The 27,567-nt window shown below is 38.1% G+C and overlaps 1 protein-coding gene across 3 annotated transcripts in view; it reads left to right on the forward strand.

Annotated features, from left to right (window-relative positions):
* The window catches only part of LOC143145038 (octopamine receptor beta-2R), a 109,996-nt gene that overhangs the window by 45,498 nt on the left and 36,931 nt on the right, over window positions 1–27,567 (forward strand). The window lies entirely within an intron of this gene.

Consider the following 27,567-nt stretch of genomic DNA (forward strand, 5'->3'; position numbering starts at 1 on the left):
TAGGATTCACCTTGAACTCTCAATCGTTTGGCGATTGGATGTTCGAAAGATCTAAAGAAGTTTGAGTCTGTAGATCTTTCAGAGTGATATAGGTGCTTGGATTTGGAGTTTCTTCAGATCTTTCGTATCGATGTACTAGCAATGTACCCCTAGATTTTTCACGAAGCTGAACCAATTAGCTTCTTTCTAATGTAAATCGTATCGATCTGGAAACATCCAGTTTTAGGTCGTGCCAACATACTCTTCCCGATTAAAAGAGAAGCAGAGCAGTAACTTTAGGTTAGCACGAGAAGACGAGAGATAGAGTGGCAGAGCGGCCAAATGGTGTGGTGGAGATAACCTTCTTAGCGGTCTTGAACGGCCAATTGATTTTGATAGGACTGCTCTTACAAAAAATCATGGCTTACAGCCAGTAGCTTTGAACAGTATTAACTAAAGCTGAGAAGATCGGGAGAAGTGTAAGGAAGAATATACATTTATCTTGTGATTGTGAATCTTTCAGTAAGGATTCTCAGAAGGTGTCTTAAGTATGGATAAGTATGGTTCTTTAAACTCTGAACTATGGTGATAGATATCAATAAAAAGTTTACAAAATTAGTCAGTTAATTAATTTTATCTTGCGATGGTGAATCTTTCAATAAGGATTCTCAGAAGGTATCTTAAGTATGGATATACATATATTTATATTATGATTGGGATAAACAATCTACTTCAATGAATCGATCTCTAAACTCTGAACTATGATGATAGATGTTAATAAAAAGTTTACAAAATTAGTCAGTTAATTAATTTTATCTTGCGATGGTGAATCTTTCAATAAGGATTCTCAGAAGGTATCTTAAGTATGGACATATATATTTATATTATGATTGGGATAAACAATCTACTTCAATGAATCGATCTCTAAACTCTGAACCATGATGATAGATGTTAATAAAAAGTTTACAAAATTAGTTAGTTAATTAATTTTATCTTGCGATGGTGAATCTTTCAATAAGGTCTCTCAGAAAGTATCTTAAGTATGGATATACATATATTTATATTATGATTGGGATAAACAATCTACTTCAATGAATCGATCTCTAAACTCTGAACTATGATGATAGATGTTGATAAAAGTTTATAAAATTATTTAATCAATTAATGTCACCACGCTTCAAAAACAGAGAGTACCTATCTGTTTAGTTATATCGAAGAATATTTACAAATAGAAAAGAATCTGTTTGGATTACTCGACATAGAGTTCAGCTGTTCAAGCTGAAAGAACTTTCTGACATCGACCACAGACATTAATAGGATGCTAGCTGATCCTCGACAAATTCCTGGGTCCTGTGTCTTGGTCTATTGATATTTGGCCATGGGTTGTTTGAATAATTTATGGCCCTAATAGTTTAGGCTGTACTGTGTGACTATGATCGATGTATTTGACAGTTTACCTAGCTATCAGTCTCCTTGAGCTGTATAGACGTTTATCACTCGCTTTGAAACTTAAATCTGTTAGCACTACGAGTTACCTTCTGTTCCTGACACAGCAACTATGTTTCTGAAACAGAAGTTTCAATTTCACGGTGAAAGAACATACAGTATGAAAATCGTCAACTGATGAACTTTTATACCAGTCCTGGTCTATCACAGGAAAACTCATTAATCTGTAATCAAAGCATTTTATTTTATCCCCTTTCCCTAAATAAAGTGAGATTATGTTTTTCATTGAAGTTTTGATAACAGAATTTTAGCTTTGTCTCGTTTCTTCTATACTGATGTATTTTTTGTTTTGTCTGTTTTTATATTTTATAGCTTCACACTTCACGTCACGTATGATGTTAAGTAAAAATAAAAAAGTAAATTCATATATAATCCATTTTATAACGTATATACGAATTATATACTTTATTTTCTATGAGAATTTAAAATTGAGAGTATATGTAAATACCCTAAATTATTATCGAGCTTTTGGTTATATTTTTCTTCTAAAAAAACCACCTGGGACCTGTCTGCGTCTGTGTTACCAATTGCAACACCGAGACTTTGGTTATTCTCCCATTTTTTCCCAGTTGTTTTTTTAACCACATGTTTACCTTTGACAATTGTTTCTGTTTTCACAACTGTTACGATCAGATTTAACAATCTGTTATTCCTATTATGATACGTTGTTTCTGATTATTTTGTTATTCTGAAACAGATCCTTGCTGTTGATACTAATCTGTTTACTCTTACACTCTGCTAAGTCTTTTTGCAACAATTTAGAGTTTTGTAATTTATTTTTTTCTCGTTTAAGCCACTTTCCTTCGTAAAATTTCAAATATAACTATAATAGTCTCTTATTAAGATTTTATTCGCTATTTTTACAGTCCATTTGATTATTTTTCAATCACATGGAATTCGATTAGAACTTTCCTTAATTTTTCCAAATTCTCTTATCGGTAATACTCCATCGTTTTTGTACATTAATTACTGTTTCTTAAACTATGTTGTACCAGGATTTATTACGATTTCTTCCCAACTATGTGGAAGCGGTAACTATTTTTTAATGTATCTCAAATAATAATCGATTACGGTCGAACTTGTCGAAGAATTTTCAATTGCTCTAAAGAATTTCTCGGAAGGTACTTCATCGTTTTTCGCGTTATCTGTCGGCCGCCTAATTCAAAAGGAACTTTGTAAGCGGTTTGTAAGAGAAAAGTTGGTCTCGAGATTCGTGGCTAAGAACAATATCAAGTTTGTGGCAACGATGAAAACTGTAAAATCGACGGAGCTAATAACTTCGAGCCACGTTGAAGCCCGCACCTTCAGCGTTTCGATCGATATAAGTATGTATGCTACAAAACTTGGAAAGTTGGAAACGTTATTATAGCTCGCGCAATGTTTGAACAAAGCGAGATCGACCTTTGAAACTTTTACTGCGCGCTATCTTTGGTTAATCGTTATTTTTGCTAACACCTTGGTGCTGATTTGCACGAAGTGGAAAACTTTCTTACAACACATTGAAAATTCGATTAAATTTAGCAAACGTTGGAGCATCGATTTGAAAAGTATTTGAATCCGAGATAACAGACACTGGAAATAGAAACTTAATAATCCTATTCAATTATTGATAATTACGGAGATGTAATCACCTCTCATTGCAGTACTCATCGTTACATTGTTTACGTTGCTTCGTGTCCTTGAATTATACTATCAATTGTTAATTCACTGCATTGGAATTAAACTACAGTTAACGATTATTACTACCTTGATCAAAAAGTTCTAGGACTGTCCCCCGTGTGTCGCTATCAATCACCCGAGTGTTTCTTTTTTTTTTTTGTTAGGTTACCATATCTGTCATTAACACTTCCTTCCAATTTCAGCATCATAGCTTGATATTTGTAAAAGTTACGTTGTACTGAGCACATCTCCTTTGTTCGTGTCTTCGATTTTGAAAATGGCATCATTTAAGCATCAACGAGTTTGCATTAAATTTTGTGTAAAAAACGGATTTAACGGTCCGCAGACCTTGGATATGTTGGAGAAGTGTATCGGCAACGATACTCTTTCGAGATCAAATGTTTTTCGATGGCACGAACGCTTCAGAAGTGGTCGTGAGTCGGTCGAGGATGACAAACGCAGTGGCAGGCCGACAACGTCGAAAACCGATGAAAACATCGATAAAATTCAAGAAATGTTGTCCGAAAACCGCAAATTGACCATCAGAGAGCTGGCAGAGGACTTGAACATTGCTTATGGATCCGTTCAAGACGTTTTGGTTAGTGATTTGGGCCTCAGACGTGTCGCTGCAAAACTGGTGCCGAAAGACCTCAATTTCATGCAAAAAAAGGACCGCGTTGAAATCGCGAAAGACATGATTTCCAAGGCCGAATCCGACCTAACATTTATTAAACGTATCATCACTGGAGATGAGACGTGGATTTATGAGTATGACACACAATCCAGACATCAAGCGAGTGAATGGCGTGCACCGGAAGAGCCGAGACCGAAAAAACCACGTCGTTTTCAGTCAAGAAAGAAGGCGATGCTCACGGTTTTCATGGATTACAATGGTGTTGTGCATCAAGAATTCTTGCCAGAAAAACAGACAGTCAACAAAGAATATTATTTGGGCGTTTTGAGACGTTTGCGCGAAGCAATTCGTCAAAAAAGGCCAGATTTGTGGGCAAACAACTCGTGGATTTTGCACCACGATAACGCACCGGCGCACAATGCGATCCTTATCCGCGAGTTTTTGACGAAAAACAACACGAACACTATCCAACAGCCTTCAAATTCACCAGATCTGGCTCCCTGCGACTTTTTTCTGTTCAACCGAATTAAAAAACCGCTTCGCGGAACGCGTTACAGTACCCGAGAGGAGGTCATGACAAAATCGAAGACGGCTCTGATGGACATACCGAAAATTGAGTACCAGCGGTGTTTCGAGGATTGGATCAAGCCCTGGCGCAAGTGCATTGCAGTCAATGGGGACTACTTTGAAGGGGACCATATCGATTTGGACGAATAAATTTGTATTTTTGATTTTATGAATAAAGTCCTAAAACTTTTTGATCAAGGTAGTATATATAAAGAAATTATAATATAAGAATTCTAGGCTAATATTCAAATTTAAACGATTATAGACAAATTGTGGATGAAGTACAAAAGTTCTCGCTTTTGAGTGACAAAATTGGATTAAACAATTTTTTGAAAGCGGGCTTGATAGCGATTTTTATCTCGAGAGGAGGCTGAGTATTATATACGCATAATTACTGTTCAATCAAGGAATTGACCGAAATACATTAAGAATAATTCTAAGATTTATGAATATTTCGTGTTTGAAGATTTTCGAACAATTTTACGAAGAAAAAAATGTGTAATTTACGACATTTTCTAATTTTGAAGTTTATTTAAAACGTATAAATAAGTTTACCTTGTTTCTCAATTCTAAACCTCGTATTTTACAATTACCTTCATTTATCAATTCTAAGTTTCAAGATTTTTAAATTACAATGTTTACGTTTCATTGGTTACAAGTACTTTAATTCTTAATTTCCCAATTTTTATATCTTTCATTTTTTTCTAGTATTGTACAATGCAATACGAAAGATTGAAAATGTTTGAACGGATGTTAAATGTGCGTATGATTTATTTAAGTATGATAGCTTTCAAAATCTATGAATATTCTGCCAATCGAGTACACTAACTTATTCTTAGTAGCGCGTAACGAGGCCATTTTAATATTTCATAATAAAAGGATATGTAAAGACACAAATTACTAATAATTATTTCAATTATATAATACACGATTGTCCTTATGTTAACAAAATAATTTCTTTTGTCTTGATTATCGTTTGATTGTCATGCTGATAATGGACACGATGGACCAAGTTGCCATTATCTTTAATTAAAAAAAAGAAATTATATTGAATTTTATTCATTTCCTTTAAACCATCTGAACACTTGGAGTTTGACATCTAAAAAATGATTTTTCGTTGGTTTATAGATATACTCGTATTTTCATGTATCTAGTTCTATCGACTATTTCTGGATATTATGATTTCAGAAATGGTAACACATTATAAACAGTACGTATAATATTGTACTTTGTAACTGAAGGTATTTCGCACAAAGCGAGTCGTATTATTAAGGGAGACTCGCTGCATCCAGTGTTATCGTTAGAAGTCGAAGAGTTTAGAGAAATACTTGAGTTGTCCCACTTTGAGAAATTACCGTTTTGTTGATCCTTAGCGAAAGTATGCTATAACGACACAACTCTGACCAAAGGGAAAGGGTCTGAATAAGCCTTAAGCGGGGTCGTACTTTGAAGATGATTATTTTACGATTTTGTCACAAAATTTGTAAATTGGGTTTATTACCAATTGGGTTTAATGCACAATTTCTAATTGGGTTTTTTAATTGTCAAATTTTATCCTTTACACCATGATTAACACAAGCTTTCTGCAATAATTTTTTTATTCGCAGGCTTTCTCTTGTTATTATTGCAATAAAAATCGCACATATCAACAACCATCCAATCGATATATAGTATACAGCTTAAAAATATTTCAATTATTTATAATAAAAAAGTAGTCCAAACGAGGTCATGTTTGGTTTTATTTTTATCGGAAAAATCTCGGTAATATTCTCGAGAAGATGAAATAAAAAATAAAACAATTTCTTCGAAGGAAAGTCACTCGTGAGAGATAAATAAAAATCGTCAATGACGATGAGTTCGTTTCGTGTATCTTTGTTGAAATTATTTCACTATGAACAAGTTTCGTGCACTTTAATATCCCTATAAAATTTTAAACACGATTAATCAAATTTTATTTTGTATTTTCGTATGCTCTCCTTTTAACAATTTCGATAAATATCACCAAATTGTTCAACATACTTCTTATTTTCACTAACATTCGAATACATATATAGAATCATCGTAATTTCCGGTACTGTCCACAACATTGAGGTTAGGTTTTAATAACAGAAGTTTAACTATACCTTACTTCTCACGTACTTGTTCTTTCATTTGTTTTATATTCGCCGTGTACACTTGCGAGATAAAGACATTGAACAAAATAAACACATAAAAAGAAAATACTTCATAGGGTGTATACGTATAAAAATTGTTGCAATTGACTTTATGCACGATCGTCAGTGATTTTAATCTTTGGTCAGAATTGATCCGACTATCGCGAAGAAAGAAAAATTTCCGCGGAACGACGTTTTCCGGTTTGACGATCCTTCCGGTAGATTCTTGCATAATCGACGCCGGCGTCGCTCGGTTGCAGTGTCTCAAGGTTTCCACGTTGAATCCATTTCCTGGCCATCGGCGAGAATATTACGCTCCCGGCAGTCATTAAATCGACCGCAGACACGTTTCCACGATATGGAAAAGAGAATGGTGGCGCGACTTGATTTTCAAACGCATTCTTGGAAACTCTTCACGTTGCATTTTATTGTGATTAATTCATTCCCCAGTACACTTTTTCCTTTCACCATCGTCCGTATTTTCCACGGTTTCTTTCATCTCTCGTCTTCACCAGTCTCGTGTTCTATATTCTTTATAATGTCGCGATAACTTTTCCAATTCTCCGGTTACTTCGTTTTTCTAATTTCCTTGGCCTTTGTAACTTCGGACCATGTTTCAGCATCTCGAGAACTTTTGTCAAGTGTCTTGCTTCTTCTTTATGGGGGAAGGGGAGGGGTGAAAGAATCGTCTAGTTTTTTTTATTTATTTTCAAGAAGAAAAGTTCAAATGGAGGTAATAGTTATAAGTTGCGCTTCTCAAGTAAAGAAAGTGAGATTGTAATTTTCACTTTTAATACCTTTCATTTCCATAATTTGACAAATCAGGGAATTTGAAATAATAAGATCTTTTTTTTTTTGTAATAATAGAATTTTCCTGCTACTTTGACCCTTTTACGCTTCTGTGTTTCGTAACTGACAACTGTCTAAATTTTTTTAAATTTCCTATTACATAAAGAGAGAGTAAATAAAAAGAAGCCTATTGCGAAACATTGATAATAACTTGTATAAATTCAATTGTATCTGTATTTATGCAAGGTACAACTTCCTGTCGTTTCGGCAACTAGTGCAGTTTACACGAAGCGCTGTGAGACGGTTTTGTTTACACGAAGTGCTGTCAGACGAATTTTCATTTTTTCTTCCTATGGTACTCGAACCATTAGTTGATGATATTCCACTTAAACGAGGACCGTTGGAACAGGTTCAATTCCCTAGTGCAGCCGAAAATCATTCGCTGCACAGAGCTGCTGATGCACTGGAACGGGGTGCACGGCCTTATGCACCGCGCGCATTAGATCGATCGCAGCCCTACAGAGGAAACTGCATTGCAGCAACCGAACACACGGACGTATCCGAAATTTCCAATTTCGACGCGTTTCGATTGCACGCTTCTCAAAAGTTTTCGTTTCGCTGTGAATTAATTGCTGTTACGTTGCGTTGCACAAAAACCAATACTTGTGTAAGTTGAAAGTGTCCGAATCGCAAAATAATGCACGGGACGATCCATTTTAATCGATAATTGGGGACATACGGAGTAATTATCGTAACATTCGTTATGAGTTTTACTTCCAATAGTTCTATAATAAAATTTTGTTGGCAGGAACATTTTTATTAAAAAGTAAAAGGAATTACAGCAATAAAAATGGTATAAAAATCAAAGTCTCCTTGATTTCCTTAAATGGAACCATATATTTTTCTATTGTATATTTTGTATTGTAAATATTATTTTAAAAATGTTATTTTTATTGCGCAAAATATGTCGCAGACACAAGTTAAACATGGTTTTACGTGGAATGGGATTTCATTTTATTTAAAAGTTATTACCAAACAGAGTTGTGCTTTTGTATAGAAAATACCTTGTGCAATGTCATTGTAATTTTCATTGTGTTTCAATAAACTATTTTCAACCCCTCAAAAAGATGATTCGTAGAATATGTTGTTACCACTCGATCGTTTAATGTAAAAACACTCTGTATACGACCAATTATAAAACATTTTCCAGGCTTTATAAATTAGATACCATACAGAGACCAGGATAAATTAAGTCATGTTATAAATAGCATTGCAAAAAATATTTTATTAATTAATACCGGTAGATTTTATATTTCTATGTCAATCATTTTTTTTATTTAGAATATATTCCTCCTTTGGTGAAATTTGTATCAACAATTAGATTTGTATCCTTTGAAGAGTAATCGAAACGTCAGGAGCGAATACAAAACATTAAGTATTTACGTGTAAAGAAATAAGTAAAAATTTCTTTTGATACCAAAAAGGAAATTGCAATTTTCCATTATAGTTTATAAATATAAAATGATTCAAACGATATATATTTTCGCAAAAGCAACTGGAAGCAATTCTTTTGCAAAGCTTCGTATAAAATTCGTAAAATTCTAACCGGAGCGCAGTTAAAACGGGACTAAGTAAATAAAATATTAGTCGCCGCGAATTTTGTTCCACCGTTTCTTTGGTAGTGTAACCAGAAAAATTTCCGAGGACTGCCCGGAAAAATTACCCATTCTGTACGTTTCCTGGATGTCAACACTACTCGGGCTCTACTTCTCGAAAGCGAAATGGATTAATCCGTCCTAATGAACTTCATTGTGGGCAACGCTCATTAACTAGCTAATGATTGTACGCAAAAATAGGAACAAATTTCAGCGGAATGACGGAAGTCTCTTTAAACGAGGGGTGGTGAAATTGCCCCATAGAAACTCAAATTTAATAACTACTTCCTCCATTAGAGTTAGACGAGCGTGTTGCTACGTTCGATTTGCTTTGCATTACGTGTAGAATCATTCTGTATTCGAACATTCGACACACTCTGCACAATTCGAATACTTGTCTATTGGAACACTCCACATTATTCAAATACTTGAGTATTGGAACACTTAAGTAATTTTCCTTCATACTTGATTTGAATATATGTATACATTACTTTTACATTTGAACTGATCTGGTACCATTCTCTAACCATTTGACATTTTTATATTTTACATTTTCAGCATTTGAAAAGAAACGAGGAAAAAGTAAATAAATTTCGGTAAATTAAGGACAAAAGAGAAAAAGAGAAATTTGTATATATTTAGAAAGAAGACTACATTGTAATACGAACAATATTTTAATAGTGTAGGCAATGTATCAAGTTTTTTAAATATATCGTGTTTTTAACTATGTTTCAATGATTATTCGAATACTTGAATATTCGAATAGTGATATTCAAATATTACTGTACTTGAATAATGATACTTGAATATCAATGTATTTGAATAATGATATTCAAATAGTAATGCATTTGAATAATTCCAAAATATATTCACTTAAACTTGTTTACACGATTTAAAAATTTTTAGCCAATTAAAATTTGACTTGACATTATGATATCACTTTTTTGTCACTTTGTAATCACAATCAATTTATTATCCGAATATATCGATTTTATTGCATTTCGATAGTGTGCCAATGAAATAACGTTCTATTTGAAAATCGAACGAGAACGTATCGCCTATTTAAGAATTACTATGTTACCTTGCCGATTTAACAAGTATTCAAAATGGCGCCATACAGTAAACTGTGCTCGAAACGTACGAACGGGAACTGTTGCTATTTGTTGACTATTTCATTTCCGCAACAAATGGTTTTTCACGATAAATTTCACCATTTCTTGCCACAAAAGGAAGCTTAAACTGTAACAATGCGACTCGATTCAACCGGTCGACAACGAGACACGCTTGTTTGCCAGTGTTATTGATTGCTTCAAAACCCGTTGCACGACTGACGAAACTTTTATGATTGTTTATCACAGACAGCCATCTAATGACGCGCCGTTTGCAATAGACGAGAAGTTAAGAAGTTTTCCAGTTCGGAGTTCATAAGTTTTCCTATCAGTGAAACGTTCTGGCTGGCCGATAGCCATTCCAAGGAAAAATGCGCTGGTTACCGTGCATTCGAGAAGTTGAGAGATTTTAATTTGATTGTCGCAAGTTTGTTCCCTGTAGGTAGTTCAAGTACGAGGTATTGGCATGACCCGAACCGATAGAAAAAATATCTAATAATCGGCAGACTTCGCATCCCAATTTCAAATTTTATAATTACCTTCTTTACCGAATTTTTTCAATTTTTTCATCCATAACTTTTCATCGTTGGAATTTCGAATTTTTCAACTCCTCAAACTGAATTTCATGAATTTCATTCTTTAACAGCTCGTGATTTATCAATTTCAAATTTGAGTTCGTGAATTTTGTTTATCATTATTTATTATTATAGGAAGTCTTTATTATGGAAGTATGAACATTAATACGTATACCCAAGGATAAAATATAATAAAATAAGCACATAGCAAAGTAAATTTCGCACGAGGGACGAAATGCAACTAAAAGTGCTGTTATAAAACCTAACGTTTAGGTTTGCATTAATTTCCAGAATTGTAGTGTCAGGTTTTCCTAATTCCTTTAATATCTTAATGAAATAGTTAATTAATTTCATATCTCGATTCATTCAGCTATAATTAATTTCGAACTTTCTGTTCGATGAAAATTACTGCATTTGAAAGTCTTCTTTCTAAATACATCCAAATTTCTTTTTTTCTCTCTTTTGTCCTTAATTTACCGAAATTTATTTACTTTTTCCTCATTTCTTTTCAAATGCTGGAAATATAAAATATAAAAATGTCAAATGGTTAGAGAATGGTACCAGATCAGGTCAAATGTAAAAGTAATGTATACATATATTCAAATCAAGTATAAAGGAAAAGAATGTATCTCCAGGGAACTTGGAACTGATACGGTAAGATTACAAAGCTACTACCATAGTCACTGGGTTTCCGTTTCGCTAAAAAGAAACATGGAGTCAATGCTGCGTAAAACATCAGCTGACGAAGCATGCTGTCCTTTTACAATGCAGCAAACCTCCGTTATAACATGGTAGAAGTACAATACGGTTTCTTAAATGTGAAATAATTTGATTGTAGTTGAAGAATATTGAATCAATTATTCTGACATATTTTTAATACATACATTCATACGCATATAGTACACGTTTTTAACAATTCCTCGAACGTCAAAGCATTTCAGAGGAATTATGTTATTGTAGATGAATAATGGTTTATACAAATTCTATTGTGCTATTACGTACCATTGTACGACATAAATTGAAATCCTGCGAATTGAACACAGTATAGTAATAACACTTGGTCGTTATTAAAGTAGGACATACACCTGAATAAGTTCTGAACAGTTTTACATGTTTATTTCTGGGTAAAAAGTTATTAATTGGGAAAATTGGAAAAATATAGCACTTTCAAATATTACGACAACGATCATTTTTAACAACTTTTCCCTATACGTAGGATTGTCATCATCGACACTGTTTGTACGAGTTAACCGATTTCAATGATCTTGAATTCCGGCTTGAGTGGCTGGCCGCTTGACAACGGCCGGGCTATTAATCTAGCCTAATCTAGGCTCCTCCACCAACGTGTTAAATTTTTAAAAAAATTATAATTTACCATTTTATTCATTAGATAAATAAAAATACTACCGAATATAAAAGCCATACTTTTCAAACGTTCTGTGAATACTAATGAGCAACGACTAAAGTCGTTTGAAGGTTATTCAGGAGAGTGTCCTTGACAACATATGTCAAGATCAAAGTTATCGGACCTGAGTCTCCTAAACTGCATAATTACCCTTTTTCTTTATTGTACTCTAGAAACAATGGGTTTCTCAACAATTCATGCAATTTTTAAGAGAATAATTATGAATTTATTGACTCTATCTTCTTTAATTATGATTTGCGATATATATCGTTAATTTGCCGAAGATCGTAAATTTTACAATAACGATATATCTTTCTCAACTTGCTTCCTCTGTGATATGTTATGTTACCGTTATGAACTAGAATTTCTATTTATTTCATTGTGGTCGATACAATCGTTAAATAAGATGAGTACGTGTCATTGAATGACGTCAGGACATAAGTTTACGATGGCAACCAGAACTGCACGATTAGTCTACGAGAAATGAATAATAACGAATTTCAATGTCGGAAGCACGACGAATTTGCTAGAAATTGGCGTGGTGTTCGAACACTTCTTCAGGCTCGTGTCCACTAAACGACTGATCGAAGGTCAGTGTCGCAATAGCGCGTCGTCGCAGCCTGCATTATTTACGGAAACTCTTGGACATTCTGAAACCGAGTGTCGTGCTCGCCTTCAATTACGCAATTCCTAGGTTGCATCGGTCGAGGAAATAGAAAATCCTCGGTCTCTTCCACGAATTTTCATTTCTGTATATTGAAATCAATTGGCCCCAAAAATTTGACAAACTCGACCTCTATGCGTGCCAATATTTGGCCAATATTATTGACATTACTGTCTCTTACTTTGTCGAAGAACACCTTTCCCTCTATTGTGCTCAAGCCAAAGAATATTACTTTGTTATTTACAACCGCTAATTTGCAAAAATAAATCTCAGTTATTGGAACTGTGAGATAATTGGGTTAACATTGAGTTTCGTAATCCGTTGCATGTTCAATTTGTTATTTTTAAACGTTGATTTAAAGATATCACAGATAACGGTAAACCGCGTTATATAATTATTCGAAGAGTCGTACAATTATAAATTGTTCGTGAGCTATGAACGAATTATTTCAAAGAAATGATAGTCGTTGAAGTTCGAAACGTCGCAAAGAGATGACAAATTTGCATGAATTTCTAACGGTTAATCTTCAAAGATTAAGCTTAAACGATTAAATCTCATTACCATTGAATCACGACAATGTGTGGTCGTTAATAGGGTATAATTGTTTCGATCGATAGAATCGAATTACGATACGTTGGTATTACAATGTATCACACGAATTTATTCGAAGAAACATTTATATGGACAAAGAAAAATATCCGGATGAGGGAAAAATGTAGATACTGATAATCGTTGAAGAATTGTCAACTAATAATTTAAAGGTCTAGATTAATTTTTATCTGGATAAAAATTTATTAGTGAAAAAAATACCCATGCTCTGAAGTTATACAAGACTGTTTCATAGTTGTTGTTCATCTATCCATTTAACTTTAGACAGGATACAAGGCTATCGATGAACTCCTCGATAAAAAATGTCTTAGTAATTTTGTTATATGAATATTAGTCTAAGCCCTAGTTAATCTCAATTGAGGTTATGGTCGATCTATACGTCATGTCAGATCTTTTAATTATCTCACGCTGTTGGACTAATAGTCAAGTCGTTCTGAGAGTTCTCTGCACGCAGTAACGCACTTTATTATATTTAATTTCAAACGATAACAATATATAACGTTTGCAAAGAATTATTGTATATATTTATTTTTAAATTAAACATTTATTCGATACGATAGAAACTTATTTCTGGTATCTTGCAGTATCTCACGTATCCATTAATGTTGGTAGAAATCATGTACACTTTCTAGGTTTAACTAAAATATAATTTTGTTTGATTGAAACTAACCATACACGTTAACGTGCAGAATAAGTGAGAAGTATGCTTTGTGCATGCTTGTACACAGTGTGCATACTTTGTCCATGACAAGTAGCTTTACCTGGTAAAATGTAAATCATTCATCATCCTCACTCGAGCAAAGAAATAATCGGATTTTAATTAAGCGTTTAATTCCAGCTCATTTAATACGAAATTCTTATCGGTGGTAACGAGCTTTTTCAAGAGATAAATGGCAAACGATCCAACCTGCGGAATTTTTTATCAAACGGTGGTTAATTTCGGTCTCGGGAGGACTTAATTGCTGGCCGCAAGAGACTGGCCCATTCCCACGACACGCACGCGCATAAATTAAAAGGTACGTAGTGCGCGGCCAGGATGTTCTTTGTTAGCTATAAATGCGTTGACAAGTATCACAATTCTACACGTTTGAAGTCGAACAATGTCGCGTTAACATGCGAGTGAAAAACAGGGTAGGTTGATCGTTGAGTCAATTCAATGATCCAAATAGTGTAAGGGCAAACGAATATTGGGGTTGTTGCAAGTCTTATCAGAAAAACCATATTCGATAGTTAATAGTTTCTTGTTGGAGCTGCAACAGCTTCTATACACTTCTAACAGTAAATGTTCATTGATGTGCACGTGAGTGAGGAGGGTGATAACTTAAGAATAGAGGTATTTGAATAATTTAACGTTCGAATATTTTGTAGGTATTCGAATATTAGGGTATTTAAATACTACGAATAAACTTCGAATATTTGAATATTACGAATAAATATTGAATATTCAAATATTACGAATAAACTTCGTTTGTTCGAATACTCCGAATAAACTTCCATTATTTGAATACTTTAAATAAACTTCGATTATTCGAATACTCTGAATAAACTTCGATTATTCGAATACTCTGAATAAACTTCGATTATTTGAATACTTTGAATAAACTTCGATTATTCGAATACTCCGAATAAACTTCGATTATTCGAATACTCCGAATAAACTTCGATTATTCGAATACTCCGAATAAACTTCGGTTGTTCGAATACTCCGAATAGACTTCGATTATTCAAATACTCTGAATAAACTTCGATTATTCGAATACCTCGAATAAACTTCGATTATTCAAATACTCTGAATAAACTTCGATTATTCGAATACTCCGAATAAACTTTTATTATTTGAATACTCTGAATAAACTTCGATTGTTCGAATACTCCGAATAAACTTCGGTTGTTCGAATACCCCGAATAGACTTCGATTATTCAAATACTCTGAATAAACTTCGATTATTCGAATACCTCGAATAAACTTCGATTATTCAAATACTCTGAATAAACTTCGATTATTCGAATACTCCGAATAAACTTTTATTATTTGAATACTCTGAATAAACTTCGATTGTTCGAATATTCCGAGTAAACTTCAAATGTTTAACTATACGAGTATCACTATTCCCACGCATATATCACATTACACTATTCGCATACTATTAATATCTGATATTTGATCGGTGCAGAAAACAGTCAAATAGTCAAGTATTATACCAGAGATATCGAAGTACCGTAGGGAGTCGAGATGTTTACGTTTGCGTGGCACCATGAGGTAAGGGGACAGCTTCTCGGCTTTGTCCGTGGGTTGCACCACAGTGACAATGTAAACACAATTCAAACCAATCTCTCGACTTTTAATTACGTCTGTATACGCCTCGGTTGCGTATCTGTAAGGCAAGTCGATGTAGCAATTAATGCGTGACAGTTTTAATAAATCTCAAGTTCGGTAAATCTCGTCTGATTCAGACACGCGTTCTTTTCAGAAGCAAACATCGGAGCTCGTTATGGCACCATTGTGAACTAATGTAACAGACCATTGTAATAATAAAACGAACACAAAATTACTAAGCTCTTAAGAGTGCCTAGTACTAAAAGTCTCGATCTATTGAAAGAGCTGAAGTGTTAAAGTCGAGGAGTCGAAAAATGTCGAAACACGTCAAAGTGTTATCTCAGATATTTGGGATTATCGAAGAAATCTTGTCCATTTCTGATAAAAATGCGGATAAAATTGTTATCAACGATCGAAACAATGTATTAATATCTCTTATGTCATCACAATTGCCATAACCACTATTTTTGAATACTTCACGATCAACTTAATTCCGTGTCACCTTGGCTGGGTTGATTTCATAAAAATGTCAAACGGTTGCAATTTTTTTGCGCACTGAATGCTTCTTGATTGGCCTCGAGAACAACATGTGGGATTGCCGATCCGTGGATAGATAAATAACAGCACGACGAGCAACAGCAATTAAGCATCACTTAACGAACTTGCTGTATCACTGCTAAGAGAACAGATGCCTGGTTCATTGTCACAGTTCAAGGTGCTGATCGTTGCATCACCTATTAAGTGCAAATCACACACTGTGTCAGCAGCTTGTCTATTTTGGACGAATCGATACCTCAAACACCGTTTTATATTGTTCACTCCTTCTAACACGACGATCGATGCGAGTTGCAACAGTGTACGCCTATGGCTGAAATTTGAAACACTTTCTGCGATTGACAGTGTACAATTGCAACAATTTTCCAAATTCCACGAGTCTTTAAATATTTTAAATTATCGACTCGATTAATTGTTGTACCTTTCTAGTTAGATATATTTCACGATTTTTAACATCTCCAATTTATCAAATGTTGAACTTCCTGACTAATTTTCTATTTCGTCGCTGATCTAATTTCTTAATATTTCAAAATTTTTCAATTTCTTAAGTGTCTGATAAATCAATTGTTAAGATTTCCAAATAATCGTTCCTTATATTATTAATTTCCCATTTCTCGAAATTGTTAGAATTCTATTTTACCATGCTGTTAATTTTCCGTCTTCCAAGTGTTTTAAATTTTCAATTTCCAGTATCTGGGTTATCTAATTTTTTGAGTGTATAATTTTGTTTTCTTCCTAATTTCTTAACACGCCAAGTTAACTCCTCTCTCCTAAAACTTGCTGCAGTCTTTTCTCGTTTATTTGTTACCTACAGTTTTCCGCGTTCTCAATATCCTAATAACCTCCACGCTAGTAAACCCGAATAAATTTCTCTATTTCTTCTCTACCGTGTGCATAATAATTTCAATCTCGAACCGTATGCAAACACGTTCCCAAACTCGACACCGAGTCAAATGCTTTCCACAGAATCTCCACCCAAGGAAGTTCCAGAGTGAAGTGTCCCTGTTTCGCGAGCGACGTTTTCACTTCTCCAGGCGAGGCCTATCCCATTGAAAATATCGCGGACTTTCGAACGGAATTCATGAAGAATAATATCGCGCGTGAGTGTCCATGACAAACTTCATATCTACCGGACTTCACGTTATAACCAACGCAAGTGTAGAGGCTTGCAGCTGCGTTTTATGGCGGGACCGTGCTTCGAGTTTGTTAGAGAAATTGTCCACATGGCTACGGCACGGGCCTGTCACCGAAGGTCAGTTTATTTGTTGTTCGACTCGAGGCACGGAGCAAGTGATAGCTATTTCCCGTCATAAACCACTGCAGGCACTTGGACAGGGACCCTCCGCATCGCCTGGCACGCGAGGCCCTAGCGCCGTTTGTTGCATCATTCAAGATGCTGGAAAATTCCAGCCCAGGCCTGCGGGGGTTTGGACACCCTGTCTACGTCGCGACGCCCCCACCTAAGCCCCATAGCGATGGGCATGTCCTAGATTCGGCGGGACTAGGACCCGTCGTAATTGGTCAGGCATTCGTCGCCACCCACCCTTAATTCAAGGGAGTAGGGCGAACCGAGGCGACGTTTGCACTGACCCAAGAAATCTTAGATTAGTTGCACAGAATACCACCAAGACAATAGAACCAAGGGTCGACGACTAGAGTGTACAGAGTATCGCCAAGGGCTTACAACCAAGGCGTACAGAGTACAGCTAAGAGATCACGGTTAGAGTTTTGGCCTGAACGCACGGACTGACGTGTGAAGCTTCCGGCGTTAGTTCCCACAAAGAACTTGCACTCCTCGAGGGAATTACCAGCAATCCCTCGAGCCTCCACGGAATCTTGGACCTTCGAGGAAGTTCAGCGGCCGACTTGTGCATCCAGTGAGGCGCCGTGTGTGAGGACAACGCTCAACACCCCCCTGGACGTGAGAGCAGCAAGCGGCGGAGACCTCGAAGGCGGCATTACAACCTCCATCGGTCCAGCCTAGTGGACAACGATCAACAACAGTTAGTCCTTCCAACGGGAAGGTGGTCCTTCGAGTCATCTATAGTCGGCACCCATCGTGCAAACACATTCAATGCTCGAAAGATCCTCGAGATCTACCACGAGCAGCTACATTTTGGTCCTTCGAGCCGGATCTGAACCAGCGACCTATGGTCCCACGAGCTGGATAATCCAGCTACATTCTGGTGTTGAGCCGGATCATCCAGCAACATCGGTCCTTCAGAGAGGACCAGCCAGAAAGCAGCCACTGTGTCCGTACGAGTCGGACAGTCGGCTGGAATCTACAGTCACGAAGCATTTTGGGCTCCGTGCAACGTGCACGTCGGCTTGTACATCCAGTAAGGCGCTGTGCGTGAGGACAACGCTCACCACCCCCCTGGACGTGAAGGCAGCAAGCGACGGGCATCATCGAGGGTTGCTACACCCAAAACTTGGACCACAGCGACGAGGAGACAACCGAAGGGGGCAGCATCCAGGACGGCATCAGCCCTAGGATCCGGACAGCACGAACAACGAGTATTCTGCAGGACGGTCTACGGAAGCCGCCTGAAGCCGCCAATCCACTCCTCTTGTCCGTGAGTCATTTATTGTTTCAATCTGTGTGTTGATCGTGTAAAAAATGGAGTCCGTAAAATCACTCGTTCTCGAACGAAGGCTTGTGAAGTCTAGGTTGACCAGTTTCGGAAAATTTGTCGAGTCAGCAGACGTCCGCGAAAATTTAGCCGTTTTCGAAAAACGCGTTCAGTCGGGTCAATCCCTTATCGAGAAATTTGAATCTATTCAAGGGCAAATAGACATGGCCGTAATAGACACCCCGCAAGCGGAAGCACAGGTAGACGAGCGCGAGCAGTTTGAGGAGAAATACTACAGTATTATGGTCGTCGCCGAAAAACGAATAATAGAGGTTCGCGGTCAAGCGGCGCCTAGCACGGCGTCGGCCACCGCCGGCAGACAGGTACCGTCCGATCTTCATACGGCGGCGCAGTTACCTGTCGTACAATTGCCAATCTTTACCGGAGATTGTGGGCAATGGATTCGGTTTCGGGACACTTTTCTCTCCTTAGTCCACAATTCGGACAAGTTGTCTGCTATTGACCGTTTCAACTACCTGACGACTTCGTTATCGGGTGCTGCGGCACGAACAATTGAATCATTTAGCGTGTCAGCAGCCAATTATGAATTAGCTTGGGCGCGGCTTAGGGAAAAATACGACGACCCTAGGCTATTAGTGAACCATCATATTCAGTCCCTCCTAGAGATCGAACCGACTAGGCGACAGGATGGTAAATCACTCAGTGAGTTCGCGGATAGGGCAGTTAACAACATGCGTGCTCTCGGGTCACTGTTGGAGCCCGCGGGCCACCTTGATGCTGTTGTTAATGCGGCACTCGCGAAAAGGTTAGATGTAGATTCCCGTGATGAATGGGAGAGGCGAGCCATGGGTTCGAAGACGTTGCCCACGTTTCACGAGTTCGTCGGATTCATTGAGCAACGATCTCAATACCTTCTTCGTAAGGATGCGAGCAACGTTCCAAGTTCCTTACCAAGCGCGAAGACAGTAATTAGGAAATCGCGTGAAGTAGTGGATAGAACGTTCTCCCCAGTGTCGCACGTCGCTAGCAAGGCTAGAAAATGCGTAGTGTGCACTGGTGATCATTTCTTGAACAATTGTTTAAAGTGGAAAGCCATGCCCGTTTCTGAACGGCATGCAATAGCAAAACAGGCGCGGGTGTGTTACAACTGTTTGGCTCCCGGTCATGGAGTCAAAACGTGCACACGAAGAACGTGCCTAAAGTGTGATAAGAAGCACCACACCTTATTACATAAGGAGGAGTCGGATCCCGAGGAACGCGAGGTAGAATCGGATCCTCCCACCGTGTCATTTCACAGCTCAAGCGCGGCACAACCCAGGACCCAGTACACCGTCCTTTCCACGGCGGTCGTCGTCGTCATAGGGAAAGGAGGGAACAGGTACAAATGTCGCGCTTTGTTAGATTCGGGTTCGCAAGCAAATTTCGTGAGTAGGGAATTTTGCGAGCGGGCCGGCCTGCCGTGTCAGGCATTCGAATATATGGTAGGCGCGTTGGGGCGCGTCAAAGGCACCGTCCGGTCTACTACCCAGGTAAAGATGGAATCCAGTAGTAGAAACTTCAAGGCAAACCTGGAGTGCCTAGTAATAAAATCAATCACGGATAGGCTACCCAACATGCCGTTGGAAAAGGCAAACATTCCCACACCCGACGGAATAAAGCCCGCTGACCCAGAGTTCGGAGTCCCGGGGAACGTAGATCTACTTATAGGCGCCGGCCTATTCTGGGAGCTCCTGTGTGTCGGACAGATAAGGGTGGGAACCAGCCACCTTCTGTGGCAAAAGACACGACTCGGGTGGGTACTAGGTGGGAGCCTACAGTGGCCCGTTTCGAAAGGTAAAGTCAAGCTTGCTTCCGGATTGCACGCAAGCACCACTGCGAAATTAGAGGCAGCGGTTTCGCGTTCCGGGAAGGTAAAGAAGTTCGACAACGGCGGGCGCGTGAGCGACAGTGGTCGCACCGAGAAACGTTTTAAGGGGAACGCGACGCGCAATAGAAACGGCCGGTTCGTGGCCGCGATACCACGCAATAAACGAATCGAGGAACTCGGTGGGTCTCTCGCTCAGGCAGAACGACGATTTGTGAAGCTGCAAAGGCGAACCGTTTCCGAGATGAGATACGGGAAATCTCTGCGTTGCGTGTCCTGCGGCGTGTGCCGTCTTCCAGCCTGGGCGCCGAGTTGCGCGGGTCCTCCGACGTTTCGGAACAGGCATACGGAGCGGCCATCTGCCCGCGTTCGGGAACGCAACAAAGACGTGGGCCTCTCGAATGGTATGCGCGAGGTCGCGGATAACTCTTCTAAAAACAATTAGCTTGTTGATTCGACGCGAGCCTGTGCGACTGTTGCCCGGATGGTAACAGACCCTCGCGTCCCCCACAGAAAAACACTGGCTTACATTCGTTAGACGCGCAACTCAAAGGGTTGCGCGATTGTGTCACGTGCTTCAAGGGCAAATCCCAGCAGCGAACAGTCTCAAATGGGGATTCGGCCTGCCGCACGGGTGACTCCGGTTCGTGTTTTCGCTACCTGCGGTGTAGGCGATGCCGGACCCTTTCTGGTCATTGACCGCGGACGTTTCCACACTTCGAGAAAGGCCTACCTGTGCCTATTTATATGATTTGCTGCCAAGGCGACGCACCTGGGTTTATTGTTGACGTCTCGCGCGTATAAGGACTGGGCAACCACAGACTGACCGTCGAGGAATTATGCACGATTCTCACGCAGGTTGAAGCATGTCTTAACCCCATCCTTTATCACCCGAGCCGTCGGACTTGCATCCTTTTGACTCCCGGGCACTTCTTGAGTGGAGAGGCACTGACGGCGTTGCCCGAGGTTGATCTGACGCGTGTTCGGCCTAATCGGTTAAATAGATTTCAGCTGTTGCAGCAAGGCTCCGCCATCTTTGGAAGCGATGGCAGCAGGAATATTTAAATGGACTACAGCAGCGGCAGAACTGGCGGCTTGGAACACGCAGTCACCCGAGGGTCGGGACGAGGGTCCCCGATCAAGGAAGACAACCTGCCTCCAAGGAAGTGTGCTCTGAGGCGCAGCTCAGAGCTGCAACCCGGTCAGGATGGCGTTACGCGAGTGGTCTCTCCTCGGACGGCCAGTGGATCATTGACGAGACCACTCACGAGGATTTGCGTGCTGCCTAGGGCGCGTGAAGAAGAGACTTCTGTCGCAGTCAAGTGAAGAAGAGACTTCTGTCGCAGTCAAGTGAAGAAGAGACTTCTGTCGCAGTCAAGTGAAGAAGAGACTTCTGTCGCAGTCAAGTGAAGAAGAGACTTCTGTCGCAGTCAAGTGAAGAAGAGACTTCAGTCGCAGTCAAGCGAAGAAGAGCATGCGCAGTCAATTGATCGCGATGCGTGTGTTTAAAAACTGTATTTTAGTCGTTTAGCAACAATAACCAATAGGCGATATAGCATAAGGCGCATTAGGTTACTTTGATTTAGTTGAACTCGAGTAGTTCAAGGTGGGCGGTATGTAGAGGCTTGCAGCTGCGTTTTATGGCGGGACCGTGCTTCGAGTTTGTTAGAGAAATTGTCCACATGGCTACGGCACGGGCCTGTCACCGAAGGTCAGTTTATTTGTTGTTCGACTCGAGGCACGGAGCAAGTGATAGCTATTTCCCGTCATAAACCACTGCAGGCACTTGGACAGGGACCCTCCGCATCGCCTGGCACGCGAGGCCCTAGCGCCGTTTGTTGCATCATTCAAGATGCTGGAAAATTCCAGCCCAGGCCTGCGGGGGTTTGGACACCCTGTCTACGTCGCGACGCCCCCACCTAAGCCCCATAGCGATGGGCATGTCCTAGATTCGGCGGGACTAGGACCCGTCGTAATTGGTCAGGCATTCGTCGCCACCCACCCTTAATTCAAGGGAGTAGGGCGAACCGAGGCGACGTTTGCACTGACCCAAGAAATCTTAGATTAGTTGCACAGAATACCACCAAGACAATAGAACCAAGGGTCGACGACTAGAGTGTACAGAGTATCGCCAAGGGCTTACAACCAAGGCGTACAGAGTACAGCTAAGAGATCACGGTTAGAGTTTTGGCCTGAACGCACGGACTGACGTGTGAAGCTTCCGGCGTTAGTTCCCACAAAGAACTTGCACTCCTCGAGGGAATTACCAGCAATCCCTCGAGCCTCCACGGAATCTTGGACCTTCGAGGAAGTTCAGCGGCCGACTTGTGCATCCAGTGAGGCGCCGTGTGTGAGGACAACGCTCAACACCCCCCTGGACGTGAGAGCAGCAAGCGGCGGAGACCTCGAAGGCGGCATTACAACCTCCATCGGTCCAGCCTAGTGGACAACGATCAACAACAGTTAGTCCTTCCAACGGGAAGGTGGTCCTTCGAGTCATCTATAGTCGGCACCCATCGTGCAAACACATTCAATGCTCGAAAGATCCTCGAGATCTACCACGAGCAGCTACAGCAAGTAAGTTAGACATGCAGGTTGAGAGACTGAAAAAGCTCGAAATATTGGTCTGGCGAAGTAATCGGACAGTTCGAGAACTTCGATCCCCAGTTTGATACGGTGAAATATTTTCTGCAACAATAAATTTTCGATTTATGGGGAGATCACGTCTGGACGAGATAGAAAGCTTGGCTTGTTTCACGAGTTTCGTAACGTGGATTCTGATATCGAAACAAGAAACGTGTTATTGGAAATGTGAACTGTGCCTCTAATCTATGATACAATAATTGATCATTGGTTTCGAGGGGAACGATTCTACCAAGAAAATTTTATTAGAAATGAAAGGTAAAATTGTTTAGATATTTATTTTGACACTGGTACAAATGAGAAATATTTGCTACGTAATAGTAAATACGAATTAATTTATGAAATTAAATAACTGTAGCTTACCGTCTCCAGTTTATGATTTTTTACATTATCTTGAATAATTAATGGTATTTATTTAATGGTAATTATTATGGTAAACTATTTTAAATCTTTTGTAATTTGAAATATATTATTCTCACAAACAAGAGAGTTTATAAATTAGAAATGTTATATTAACATAAAAAATATTGTCTGTTACTAAATGTTAAATGTAGCGATACATTGTTGTTGTATGACAAGGAAATTCGAAAATTTATAATATGTATAATCATTGACAATTTTCGACATTTATAGTAAAGAAACGTATAACTTCTATTATTCGAACATTATGATTTTTAGTTCAGAAGGTTATTCATAAAATGTTGAAATAATTTGAAGAAAATCATTTATGTCAAATACACTTTACTTTCGTTCGGCTGCTTTCATTGCAATGATACTTAAATTTCATCGCGTAAAATAAGGATGAAATTTAAACCCCGCTGTTAATATACTCCTCGTATTTTCTGGTATCAAACTCGACTTATTACATAATTATTAAATGGCACAAACTAATATTGGAGTTGCGTTACAACTTCGGTATTGCAACAGAGTTTGATGTTATGCACAACTAATGGTCTGCCAATACGGACGCGATTGAAACCTTAAAGCGATATAGTTGGTAAACGTGGGAGATTAAATTTCTGGGTGTATTATCTAGTTTCGTTGAACAATTTGTGTCTAAAGTATGCATAGATCAAACATTTTTCAAAGTAATATTTTTTAGTCTGATAGACGGATCATTTGAAAAGTATTGAAAAATAAAATCCTTCATAGAGAATGGTATTCGATTATCACAATCGTCATGTAGTATGAAAGAAGTATGTATGTATTTAGTAATTTAAAAATAATTAAATAATTTAAAAAATTCACTTTGTAATTAAATTCACTTTATAATAAATTAGATATTTGAGACTGAATTAACATTTCTAAATTTCAGAAAAATAATATTGAAAGATTGTTTTATAAAGTGGTCTACATTTTTAAATTAAAATTGGTTATTTAGAATTAAATTTAAAAAAATCTTCAGTTCTTTTCGAATCACTCTAAAGAGTGTTCAATTCGGATGAAAATTTCTAAAAGCAATTATTAACCAGGTTTATTATTTATAGGCAAAAAATGTAAACACAAATATTCAATATGTGAAATGAAAATAAAGTTTAAAAAGGAAGGTTTAGCTTAATGAATTTGATTTATAGTCAGTATGATACAGTACGAATACTATGAATATTCAGGTACTCGACCAGTGTACAAATTTTTGAATAGTCAAATTCGTACTAAAGTATTATAATAGCATTTGAATTCCCAAGTATCATAACAGTATTTGAATTCTCAAGTATTATAACAGTATTTAAATTCTCAAATACTCGGGTAGTATTTGAATTCTCAAATATTCGAGTAGCATTTAAATTCTCAAATATTCGAGTAGCATTTAAATTCTCAAATATTCGAGTAGCATTTAAATTCTCAAATATTCGAGTAGCATTTAAATTCTCAAATATTCGAGTAGTATTTAAATTCTCAAATATTCGAGTAGCATTTAAATTCTCAAATATTCGAGTAGTATTCAATTTTTAAATATTCGAGTAATGCTCGAATTATAACCTCTATCGGACTATTTGGCTACCGAAAAATTCGACAAACAATTCTTACTCGTAACGTGTTCGAGCAACGATACTAAACAGGGAAGAGCAGACCTAGGTATGTCTTCACTAAACGGCGAAAAGAGGCAAAATGATATAATTTGGTCTTATCGTTGGCTATTAACAGTACCAGAAGCATTTTTCAAACAAAATCGAAACGGCTGGCACGGTCCGCTCGTTAGAGCAGTTATTGTTCACCATTCGCGTTCATTATGGAGTCGTTTCATTTAGAATTTCACAGTTCTGGCTGTCTGTAAGCCACGCAACAAAAGCGTCGAAATTTTGACAGAGGCGTGGACAGTGTCGTTAATTCGAATCCTGTTCGCGTGGTGGTTCCCCAGGATGCTTACCAGCGAGCACACAATGGTCAGGGTGCCCATAATTAAATCGTTTGTCGAGAAACGGACGGAAATGGGAGGCGTTTCGCGTGATGAACTGGAGAATTTTGGCCAGATCTAATCCTTTGATATTACGGTTCCAGCGCAGGTTGCTTTTGAGATTTGCCAACTGGTCGAAACTATTGTGTCTCTGGTAGCGCTTACATCTGGATATTATTCGACGTAATCCTGTTAGGGTAAACAACATCGAGCGTCAACGTCGAGCTGCAATCAGTGACGATTGCAACGTTCTAAACATCCACTAAATGCATACTTGGTGCTAACAGAAGGATTTAAGAAACCGAGTCAAAATAGTACGATAGTATTGGGTAGCTGACTCTGGTTAACCGAAAGGGTTTCCTCTGGTTTAAGAATTTGTCTTAGGTATTTTAATTAAAGTAGAAGGAAACTGCATGCAGAGAAAAATGATCCAGATGATAAAGGAACACTAGCTAATTGGTACAACACTACATATTCGATGACAATTCTTTGACATTCTCTAACAAGTCACTTGTATTGCTAATTTGATAAAATTTGCTTCGGATGGTTTATGCAAACTCAATATATCATGTTTGTATATTGTAGAAAAACATATAGGTATCATATTTGTAAAGAAAGTTTCCATTTTTTAGATATAGTTCACGTATCAAATTGACCACCTAGATTTATGGATCTAACGGTCAATGGGATGCAAGATTCAGCTTTTTGCTACTTCGTTGTTCACTTTTAAAGATTCATTGGTCGTCTCAAAGAGTCATTTAAACAAGTGAAATTAGACAAACGATCTAACTTTTTCTCATTCTAGTCAAAGATATCTTCCGACGAATCTTTATCGAAAGAGAAACAATCAGAGTTGATCGGTGGAAACTTTATCTTTCTCCATAACAAAGTTCTATCACACATTTCACATTTCATAATACAAAAGCTTAACTACCCTGAAACTTTTAAGTTTTCTCACATTTATCTCCCATCGATGGGAATCTTTCTCATTTTATAAACAATTCCCCAGAGAAGAATATTTGTCTTCGTTGAGGGGCTACAGTCCAACACTTTTTTAATTTAAGACATCAGAATCCTACAGCAATAAAATTAAAATTCTTGAAACTGGCTGACACAACTACCTCGAATCAAAGATAATTGGTTTGACTAATGGCGTTATTTGATTAAAGAGATCATGTGTACTGTCATCAAACAGAATATTTGTTCAGTGTCTGCAAAGGAAGTTAGTCAAATTATTTGTTTGACCAATCCAGTTATCCTCCTTTGAAGATAATATTTCACTTGCTGGAAATAATTGCCTATTAAATTTACTGACACTATAATCTGAGAGGGTTTCAGGTCGCAGAGATTTGAACTCGGTTGTCATCACTCGCAATCAGTGACGTGATCAACACCTATAAAAGAAAACCTTTCGAACAATTAGCTAATTATCGTAAAGACACAACTTTATAGTTCATTCGAGGACTAGTACAGATTTGGTGCAATGAAACATTTCATGCATCATGAGATACAAATATATAATCTAACCCAGGCGTAATCCAAACCTACTCTAATTAAACATAAATACAGGAATGTACATGGTAAATCAGATCTAGTCCAGAGCTAATTCAATTAGATTAATCCATCAGGACGTAAATTTACAATATAATCCAGGTGTAACACTATCGTACGTTGTAGTAGAAATATTCTTACCCGAAGTAATTGTGCATATCGGATCGAGTAATTCGATCGACGATCGTTGTTCAAACCGCGTCGTCGCGTAGAAATAGTTGCAAGTCAAGGTTTCGTGGGACGTGATCCAAAATTAAACGAAGAAACCCGACGAGGGCTGGGCGGATCATGTTTCGACTTAACTTTCGAGCATTGGCCTCGGTTAAGTCATCAATTACGGGGTT

The sequence above is a fragment of the Ptiloglossa arizonensis genome, chromosome 1 (genome assembly GCF_051014685.1).
Source record: "Ptiloglossa arizonensis isolate GNS036 chromosome 1, iyPtiAriz1_principal, whole genome shotgun sequence".
Taxonomy (NCBI): domain Eukaryota; kingdom Metazoa; phylum Arthropoda; class Insecta; order Hymenoptera; family Colletidae; genus Ptiloglossa; species Ptiloglossa arizonensis.